Source organism: Salmo trutta, unplaced genomic scaffold (genome assembly GCF_901001165.1).
Source record: "Salmo trutta unplaced genomic scaffold, fSalTru1.1, whole genome shotgun sequence".
In the NCBI taxonomy this organism is placed as follows: domain Eukaryota; kingdom Metazoa; phylum Chordata; class Actinopteri; order Salmoniformes; family Salmonidae; genus Salmo; species Salmo trutta.
Window position 1 is genome coordinate 358,838 of NW_021822384.1, and position 10,888 is coordinate 369,725.

General features: G+C 41.7%; 1 long non-coding RNA gene across 1 annotated transcript; it reads left to right on the top strand.

Moving 5' to 3' along the window:
* The first annotated feature begins 988 nt into the window (after positions 1-988).
* Positions 989-10,508, top strand: LOC115182067 (uncharacterized). Its single transcript, XR_003873609.1, has 2 exons — positions 989-1,657; positions 10,103-10,508. It is a non-coding gene; the product is annotated as an uncharacterized LOC115182067 (long non-coding RNA).
* The last annotated feature ends 380 nt before the right edge of the window (positions 10,509-10,888 follow it).

Here is a 10,888-nt window from a genome sequence, read left to right on the forward strand (position 1 = left end):
GCCTAGTTTGTTAAATAGCCTGCTCATAAACTCAGCAAAAAAAGAAACTTCCCTTTTTCAGGACCCTGTCTTTCAAAGATAATTCGTAAAAATCCAAATAACTTCACAGATCTTCATTGTAAAGGGTTTAAACACTGTTTCCATGCGTGTTAAATAAACCATATACATATAAGACACTAACAGTTTACAGACGGTAGGCTTCATGGCTAAATATGTGGTTGCTTCAAGTTGTGTATTTACGGTTTTTAATGTCATCAACTCCAATTCAAACATTAGTCCGTTAAAGCCTAGTTTGTTGTTGGCGGGTCCATGTGTGGGTGTAACATGAGTTGAGTCAGTGAAAGTAATCTGTAGTGGGCTTGTGATGTGTACTTCTTCCTCCCAGAGGGAGCTGGCGATCAATATCACGCTACTCGGGACCAGATCTGTTGTTTGCTTTGCTCTTAGGAACAGGGCGCCATTTAAAGGAGTGATTTACTGGGGGAGCTGGAAATGTGAAGGAGAACCAGTTGAAGGGGAAGATTCCCACCTCGTCGTTTGTTGCGATGTAGGCAGGATGAGACAGAAGAGTCACTAGCTCTATTCGGACACGATTCATTTTACTATATTTACATTTTTAGTCATTTAGCAGACGCTCTTATCCAGAGCAACTTACAGTAGTGAATGCATACATTTAATACAATTTCATACATTTTTTTTCTGTGCTGGCCCCCCGTGGGAATCGAACCTACAACCCTGGTGTCGCAAACACCATGCTCTACCAACTGAGCTACAGGGAAGGCTACTGACGGGCTATTTTGAAAATATGATTATATTAAATGTATGCACAATTATTTATGAGAATATTTATTTGTAGATTACAATTTTAATGGTTTGGCATTATAACAAGTAGTGTGAAAATATATTATAATGAAACAGGCAGGGAAGCAGGTCTCGAACCCTCGACCTTCTAGCCCGAAGTCAGGCGCGCTATCGACTGTGCCGCAAAAGCATGCCCGAGCCGCGGAGTTGATTTCCGCGCTTATAAACCCAGGGTCGTTACAATATTTAGAAATTTCCATGGATAACATTAGCATAATGTTTTCTGTTAGAGAGTGGAGAGGAAGGAGAGGAGGAAGAGAGAGAAGAGGAAAGGTAAAGATATGATTACAGAGCCTGACAATTTATTATTCCAAACAATGTTTTTGAAATAAAATACAAAAAATGAGGCAAGCAATGGGAATCTGTTAACCAAAGTATTTTAATCTAATAGTGTACTATTTACTATTAAAGATTGGAGAGGAAGGAGAAGGAAAAATAAAGGGAGTAAAAAGAGTGAAGCGAGGAGATTGTAGAAGATTGAGGTGGACATTTGAAGAGAAGGAAAGGAAGAAAGAGCAGTTAGATGAGTGGAGAAAAGAGGAGATTTGGAGCGGAAGAAAAAGTTCAGAGAGTAAAAGAAGAGCCGACAGAGGAGGAGGTACAATGGCTCTTTCCAAGAAACGGAATCAATGATATATGGACAGCAGCAAGAAATAGGTTCACTGTTCCTACCATCAAGGCCATGCTTATTGTGAAGACAAACTTCATCCTCCCCTGCCAGGAGTTCATGGAGAAGCTGGCCAAAGACAGAGCAATCCTGAAGAAGATACATTCTTCTGAGAAATATACAGATTAGGTTGGTATAAGTTATATTATGTAGTTACCAATCTCATCAGCATCTTATTTCTTTATTATGTTGTTAAGTATTTCACATATACTATTGCCTGTTTTTTCAATTTCGCTCATGTTCTCTTCTGCTCTTATTCTACCCAGACTACCAGGACCACTGAATGGCTGTTCAGATTGGACCGTTCTGTCTCGTCTGTAGTGTTTCTGTAATACAGTTGTAGTCTCTATCACAGTGTGCCTGTTAGACTAAATACATGAAACCTGAATTGTCCCCCTTTTTTTATTTCATAGAATATAACATTGGATATTTTAATGATATATTGACCGCCGAACTGGAAATGTCCCCGGTTTTAATTTCAGAAATCTGGTCACCTTAGCCAAAAGGCCAGGATCCACTCTCCAAAAATGTCACCCCTACTGGACCAGATTCTTCTTCAACATGTCTGTCGATAAAAGGCTCGGGTTCCGAGCTCTTCACTATCCCTTCCACTTCACTTAACTCGTCCTCACTCACGTCCATTTCCCCTTACAGCCCTTCGACATTGTGTTTCTACTTGACACCAGACAGTTTTTTTTTTTTACCCTCTTGGGGATCCCTTCCCGCTCGGATCCCGTTAACGGGATCGATTTGACAACAGCCAGTGAAATAGCAGAGCGCCAAATTCAAAACAACAAAAATCTCATAATTCACATTTCTCACACATACAAGTATTATACACCATTTTAAAGATAAGATTCTCCTTAATCCAACCACAGTGTCCGATTTCAAAAAGGCTTTACGGCGAAAGCAAAACATTAGATTATGTTAGGACACCATCTAAACAAGAAAAGCCACACAGCCATTTTCCAAGCAAGGAGAGGCGTCACAAAAACCAGAAATACAGCTAAAATTAATCACTAACCTTTGATGATCTTCATCAGATGGCACTCATAGGACTTCATGTTACACAATACATGTATGTTTTGCTCGATAAAGTTCATATTTATATCCAAAAACCCCATTTTACATTGGCGCGTAATGTTCAGAAATGTTTTGCCTCCAAAACTTCCGATGAATGAGCACAATGAGCACACATATTACAGAAATACTCATCATAAACTTTGATAAGATACAAGTGTTATGCACAGAATTATAGATACACTTCTCTTAATGCAACCGCTGTGTCAGATTTCAAATAAGCTTCACGGCGAAAGCACAATTTGCAATAATCTGAGTTCTGCGCTCAGACAACAACAACAAGCCAAACAGAAACCCGCCATCTTGGAGTCAATAAAACTAAGAAATAGTATTATAAATATTCACTTACCTTTGATGATCTTCATCAGAATGCACTTCCAGGAATCCCTGCTCCATAATAAATGTTCGATAAAGTTTATCTTTATGACCAAATACCTCCGTTTTGTTCGCGCGTTAGGTTCACTTTCCAAATGTACAAGGCGCATGCTTACTAAGTCTAGACGAAAAGTAAAGAAAGTTATACTACGATGTATAGAATCAATCTTTAGGTTGTTTTTAACATAAATCTTCAATAAAATTCCAACCGGACAAATGCGTTCTCTTTAGGAATGAAGATGAACTCAGCTCGCTCCCAAGGCCGCGCCCGTGACTGAACTCATGCCTTATCCTGGGACTCCAGGTTGCCACAGCTCTTATTTGCTCCATATTAACAGTAAAAGCATGAAACAAGGTTCTAAAGACTGTTGACATCTAGTGGAAGCCTTAGGAAGTGCAACATGACCCCACAGACACTGTAGTTTGGATAGGCAATGGTTTGAAAAACCACTCACAGACATCATTCAAACAGTTTTAGAAACTTCAGAGTGTTTTCTATCCAAATCTACTAATAATATGCATATCCTACCTTCTGGGCCCGAGTAGCAGGCAGTTTAATTTGGGTACGTTTTTCATCCGGCCGTGAAAATACTGCACCTTATCCCGAAGAGGTTTTAACTAGGCAAGTCAGTTAAGAACTGCATTTGTTCTTGCCTAGTTAAATAAAGTTAAAAGAAAATGTAAATCTTATTTCCAATGATGGTTAACTGCCTTGATTAGAGGCAGAACGACAGACTTTTACCTTGTCAGTTCGGGGATTCGACCCAGCAACCTTTCAGTTACTGGCCCAACGTTTTGATCCCTTGCCTACCTGCCGCCCCTGGTCTGTTTTCTGTTGGGATGGTCTGTGTTCTGTTGGAGATGGTCTGTGTTCTGTTGGAGATGGTCTGTGTTCTGTTGAGGATGGTCTGTGTTCTGTTGGGATGGTCGCTGTGTTCTGTTGGGGATGGTCTGTGTTCTGTTGGGGATGGTCTGTGTTCTGTTGGAGATGGTCTGTGTTCTGTTGAGGATGGTCTGTGTTCTGTTGGGATGGTCGCTGTGTTCTTTTGGGGATGGTCTGTGTTCTGTTGGGGATGGTCTGTGTTCTGTTGGAGATGGTCTGTGTTCTGTTGGAGATGGTCTGTGTTCTGTTGGAGATGGTCTGTGTTCTGTTGAGGATGGTCTGTGTTCTGTTGGGATGGTCGCTGTGTTCTGTTGGGGATGGTCTGTGTTCTGTTGGGGATGGTCTGTGTTCTGTTGGATATGGTCTGTGTTCTGTTGGAGATGGTCTGTGTTCTGTTGGAGATGTTCTGTTGGGGATGGTCTGTGTTCTGTTGGGGATGGTCTGTGTTCTGTTGGGGATGGTCTGTGTTCTGTTGGAGATGGTCTGTGTTCTGTTGGGGATGAGATGGTCTGTGTTCTGTTGGAGATGGTCTGTGTTCTGTTGGAGATGGTCTGTGTTCTGTTGGGGATGGTCTGTGTTCTGTTGGGGATGGTCTGTGTTCTGTTGGGGATGGTCTGTGCTGTGATTAGTGAATCTGAAGACCAGGAGGGGAGACCAGGCTCCACAGAACACCAGGGGCTGTATGTATTAAACCTCTCAGAGTAGGGCTGATCTAGGATCAGTTTTATTGATTATATGGACAGATCGTAGATCAGCACTCCTACTCTGAGACTCTTTGTGGATAAGGGCCCAGGTCCCCCCCCGTTCTGTAATCTTATTCATTGTGATCTTAAATGCAAAACTGATCCTAAATCAGCACTCCTTCTCTGAGACGCTTTATGACATCTGTCACGGATCCCTCCGGAACCTTCATTACGCACACCTGTCCCCTATTCCCACTGAGTAGTACTTGTATAAGTGCACCCTTTGTTACAATGTCTGTTGGTGCTGTGAGTACCTGTGCTGTGTGTTTTGGGCTTTCGTGCCATTGTGGACTGCGCAGGGGATTGCGGGTCTCGTCCCGTGTGTTTATCATCGTGTGCGTGTGTTATTTATTCGAGGTACTCCTCGCTCTTTTGTTTGGGTTTCAACCCTGTGTTTTTGTATAGTGTTTGTTTGGTCTTCGTCCCCGTGCCTTTACACGGCACGCCGTAATTTGGGTACAATAAAAAAAAACTTAGGCATTCCTGTGCCTGTCTCCTGAATCATTCATACCAACGTGACAACATCTCTATTGGCTGGCCTAGCTAGCCTTCCTCCTAGACTTTGATTGTTGCTTTCATGATATGGTTATTTATATTGATTTATTTATTTTCAATTCTAGTTGATCTTTTATTTCATGTACTTTGAGATTTTTTTTGTGTAATGTAAAGCGCTTTTGCAAATGTAACACAATTATTATTATTTTGACGTAGCATATTTCTAGCGAGGTAACTTACAGATTACAACTCCCCACTAACTATCGGATATCACCATTTTATCATGAAGTAACTTACAGATTACAACTCCCCACTAACTATCGGATATCACCATTTTATCATGAAGTAATTTACAGATTACAACTCCCCACTAACTATCGGATATCACCATTTTATCATGAAGTAACTTACAGATTACAACTCCCCACTAACTACCGGATATCACCTTCTTCTCATGAAGTAACTTACAGATTACAACTCCCCACTAACTACCGGATATCACCATCTTCTCATGAAGTAATTTACAGATTACAACTCCCCACTAACTACCGGATATCACCATCTTCTCATGAAGTAATTTACAGATTACAACTCCCCACTAACTACCGGATATCACCATCTTCTCATGAAGTAACTTACAGATTACAACTCCCCACTAACTACTGGATATCACCATCTTCTCATGTTTCATGTTTCTCTCCTGAAATATGTTGGATAGATATTCCTTAAACATATAACTATAATACATGGACATAGTATAAAGTATGAAAGGGCTTATTTTTATCATTCATCATATGTGTATATGTTTTGTTATACTTTAATTGTGTACTAGATCGTATGGGTTGAAGTGTTTATTGTGGACTAGATCATATGGGTTGAAGTGTTTATTGTGTACTAGATCATATGGGTTGAAGTGTTTATTGTGTACTAGATCATATGGGTTGAAGTGTTTATTGTGTACTAGATCATATGGGGAAACGTGTTTTTTTTCTCAGACGTACAGTGTATGTGGAAAGTATTCAGACCCCTTAACTTTTTACATATTTTGTTACATTACAGCCTTATTCTAAAACAGATTCAATTGTTTTTTCCCTCATCAATCTACACACAATAGTACACCTGGTGTGAGTTACTAGTATAGTTATTAGTTAGAGGAGTACACCTGGGGTGAGTTACTAGTATAGTTAGTAGTTAGAGGAGTACACCTGGGGTGAGTTACTAGTATAGTTAGTAGTTAGAGGAGTACACCTGGGGTGAGTTACTAGTATAGTTAGTAGTTAGAGGAGTACACCTGGGGTGAGTTACTAGTATAGTTAGTAGTTAGATGAGTACACCTGGGGTGAGTTACTAGTATAGTTAGTAGTTAGAGGAGTACACCTGGGGTGAGTTACTAGTATAGTTAGTAGTTAGAGGAGTACACCTGGGGTGAGTTACTAGTATAGTTAGTAGTTAGAGGAGTACACCTGGGGTGAGTTACTAGTATAGTTAGTAGTTAGAGGAGTACACCTTGGGTGAGTTACTAGTATAGTTAGTAGTTACATGAGTACGCCTGGGGTGAGTTACTAGTATAGTTAGTAGTTAGAGGAGTACGCCTGGGGTGAGTTACTAGTATAGTTAGTAGTTAGATGAGTACACCTGGGGTGAGTTACTAGTATAGTTAGTAGTTAGAGGAGTACACCTGGGGTGAGTTACTAGTATAGTTAGTAGTTAGAGGAGTACGCCTGGGGTGAGTTACTAGTATAGTTAGTAGTTAGATGAGTACACCTGGGGTGAGTTACTAGTATAGTTAGTAGTTAGAGGAGTACACCTGGGGTGAGTTACTAGTATAGTTAGTAGTTAGATGAGTACGCCTGGGGTGAGTTACTAGTATAGTTAGAAATGACCTGTGAAATGATTCCAATATCAAATCCAATTTATTGGTCACATACAGATGTTATTGTGAGTGAAGTGAAATGCTTGTGCTTCTAACTCCGACAGTGCAGTAATATCTAACAAGTAATATCTAACAGTTTCACAACATATACCCCAAAATACACGTAAATCTAAGAACCGGAGCCGCCTCCTCTGTTGGAGGATCCGCGGGATGAGAAGGTTATGTGTACTGTACCAGAGCCGCCATAGACAGTAGTTACCCACCCTACCCTCCCTTTTTTGGGGGGGGGGGGGTTGTTGTTGTTGTTTTGTTTAGGTGCATTCGGAGTCCGCACCTTTGGGGGGGGTACTGTCACGTCCTGACTGTAGAAAGATGTTATTTTCTATGGTAGAGTAGGTCAGGGCGTGACGGGGGTTTTCTAGTTTAGTTTTTCTATATTGTCACGTTCTAGTTTTGTATTTCTATGTTGGGTTTTGTTTGGGATGATCTCCAATTAGAGGCAGCTGGTCCTTGTTGTCTCTAATTGGAGATCATACTTAAGTAGGGGTTTTTTCTACCTGGGTTTGTGGGAGATTATTTTTGAGTTTGTGTAAGTTGCGCGTCACGGTTTGTTGTTTTCGTTCTTTAGTTTATGTGTATGTATTGCATAGTTTCACAGTGAAAATAAAATGTGGAACGACACACACGCTGCACTTTGGTCTGCTCCTTTCTACGACAGCCGTGACAACTAATTTAATTTGACTGTGTAACTTTGCTCTCTCGCTCTCCTCGCTGAGCCCGGCCGGGTGGGCATTTCCCCTTTATATCCAGAATGTGGGCATGTAGAGTATCTGGCGAGTAAAGTAATGCTTGTAGTGATGACATAGGGATCTAACAACAACAGAGATACTGCATTCAAAACAACTGGGAATTCTGAAATCGCCGACTTCCAGAGTCAGTGCATTCAAGATAACTAAGAACTCTGGAAATAAAGAAACTGACTGGCAAAATCGTTTTGAACGGTCATCCAGCTCTGAATTAAAAGTCGGAAACTCTGGCATCTTTCTAAAGCTCCGACTTCCTGACCTGAAGATCACTGACGTCATTGTTTTACATCATTTTTTCCCTGAGTTCCCTGTTGTCTTGAAAGCACCAAAAAAAAACTCTGGTTTATAACAACAACAAGCATGGCGTCGCACAATTACACAAGGAACACAGCATGTGGAAAGTGAAGGGTCTGTTGCAGTCTCTGTCTGCTGAAGAGAGTCTTGAAAAGTTCCATGTAATTTTGGAGTGGAAAGAAGATGGTTCCTCAATGGTAGGGAAAAGTGATTACATCGGGTGTTTGTAGTTGGTACCAAATGGGGAAGACAACAGTCCATGTGGATGGCTGGACAGGCTGTATGCCTACGAATTGTTCTCCTCCTTTTTTCAAGTGATATTTTTGTCATCCTAGGCTGCCTGTCATCTATGCATAGTCACTTCACCCCTACCTACAGGTACAAATGACATCGACTAACCTGTACGCCCACACACTGACTCAGTACCGGTACTCACTGTATATAGCCTCGTTATTGTCATGTTAATGTTACTTTTTATTATTTTAGATGATTTAGTAAATATTTTCTTAACTCTTTCTTGAACTGCACTGTTGGTTAAGGGCTTGTAAGTAAGCGTTTCAAGGTAAGATCTACACACGTTGAATTCGGCGCATGTGACAAATAACGTTTGATTTGATTTCACATCAACTGATTTGTAAAAAAAAAAGATATCTGACTGTGTAAATTCATTGGGTAGGCCTATAGGCTATTCACTGTAGTACTATTCCTAATCATTCCTCTTTAGCTCTTGGAGTCCCTGGACATCAATCACATCAACCACCCGAGCCACTGCCTGTTCACACCGCTACCATCCAGAAGGCCAGGTCAGTACAGGTGCATCAAAGCTGGGACCCAGAGACTGAAAAACAGCTTCTATCTCAAAGGCCATCAGACTGTTAAACAGCAATCATTAACTCAGAGGCTACTAGAAGCACAAGCATTTTGCTACACTTGCATAAACATCTGTATGTGACAAATACAATTTGATTTGAAAAGCTACACTAGGCATACAATAGCTTGTTGTCCACTTACTCCAGCTTGCTCTTGCTTGCTGAATGTAAAACACAGAAACCAAAGGAACTGGGGTGTATTCATTACACAGTTTCTGTTGCAAAACTGTTCTTAAAAGGAAGGAAATGGGGAGGGACCTTCCTGAATTTTTCCAATAGAAACTCTGGTTTTACTCTGTGTGCTTCCATTTGGTTATAAACGGTCAACTGTTTATGTAATGAATACGCCCCTGGCTAGTAAGGAGAGAGAGAGGCTGTATGGTACTGGTACCCTCTGTATATAGCTCCACATTGATCTGGTACTGGTACTTCCTGTATATAGCTCCACATTGATCTGGTACTGGTACTCCCTGTATATAGCTCCACATTGATCTGGTACTCCCTGTATATAGCTCCACATTGATCTGGTACTCCCTGTATATAGCTCCACATTGATCTGGTACTCCCTGTATATAGCTCCACATTGATCTGGTACTCCCTGTATATAGCTCCACATTGATCTGGTACTGGTACTTCCTGTATATGCAGTACCAGTCAAATGTTTGGATACATCTACTCATTCAAGGGTTTGTCTTTCTTTTTACACAGTTGCAGCTACAGTATGCTTAACAGTTCTAACATTATGGTACAGCTAGACGGACTCTTCATCGTCATGGTGCTTTTTGATAAGGTACGTTTACAAACATTGGTTGTGATACACTGCCAGGACCGGCAGGGGGATTGGGCCTGAACCTTCCCTGGGAGGAACACACCCAGAACTCACTTCGTCACCCCTTCCAGTGCGTCCTAGGAACGCCGCCCACGTGTGGCCCCAGTGCGCCGTCCGCTGTCACAAGGATCAGGTGGACTGCCACTGCAGTGAGGCTCCCGTGTTCCATACTGGTGATCGCGTCTAGCTCTCCACCAGGAACCTCCTCCCTGCCCTGTCGGAAGCTGAGCCCCTCAATGTCCTCCAGAGGGTCAATGAGGTAACCTATTGTTTAGAACTCCCCACCAACTACAGGCTCTCACCCTGTTTTCATGTTTCCCTCCTCAGGCCGGTGGTTCCTGGTCCCCTGGCTGATGCCGTCCCCCACGACACCCCTCCGCCTCCCTTGGAGATCAAGGGGAGCCGCGCACTGTCATGCCTACTCCTGCTCCCTCCTTCCGGCGCTCGTCTAATCACCGGTCCTGGCAACCCACATTGCACACATCTGGCAACCATCATTGCGCAGCACACCTGGTCCCCATCGTTAAGCACACCTGGACTTCATCACCACCCTGATTAGTCTCCCTTCATATAGTAGCTTCAATCATCAGGCAGTATTGGTTTTGGTTACATTCAGTACGCTGCTCCTGTTTTGTATTTTCTTCTGCACATGCTTCCTGACTCACTGCGTATACATTACAGAATATGAGTTTGGGGGCTAAATTTATTAAATATTAAAGCATTAAACCTCTCACTAAATGCGTCATTCATACATAAGTTATACTTAAACCCAAAATGGTTCTCCAGTCGATTATTAAGATAGGATCATCCTTTTTTTTGAAATGGCCTTTTTGCCTTTATACAGATTATAACTTCTAATTTCCGACTAATTGAAAATGAAACTTTGTTTAAAATATCTCGGATTTACATACAGAATAATACAATATGGTCTGAGACCAGGTTGGTTCCAATGGCCCGGACCATAATGACTGAAGGCAGCCACACCCCAAAAAAATTAAACAAATGTTTTCAAACGTTGCGTCCTGCTGTACACGCCAGAGAACGGCAGAGTGGAGAAGAAGAGTCAGGATGTTATAGGAGATTAAGTCAAAACTCAAACATGAAAATAACTGC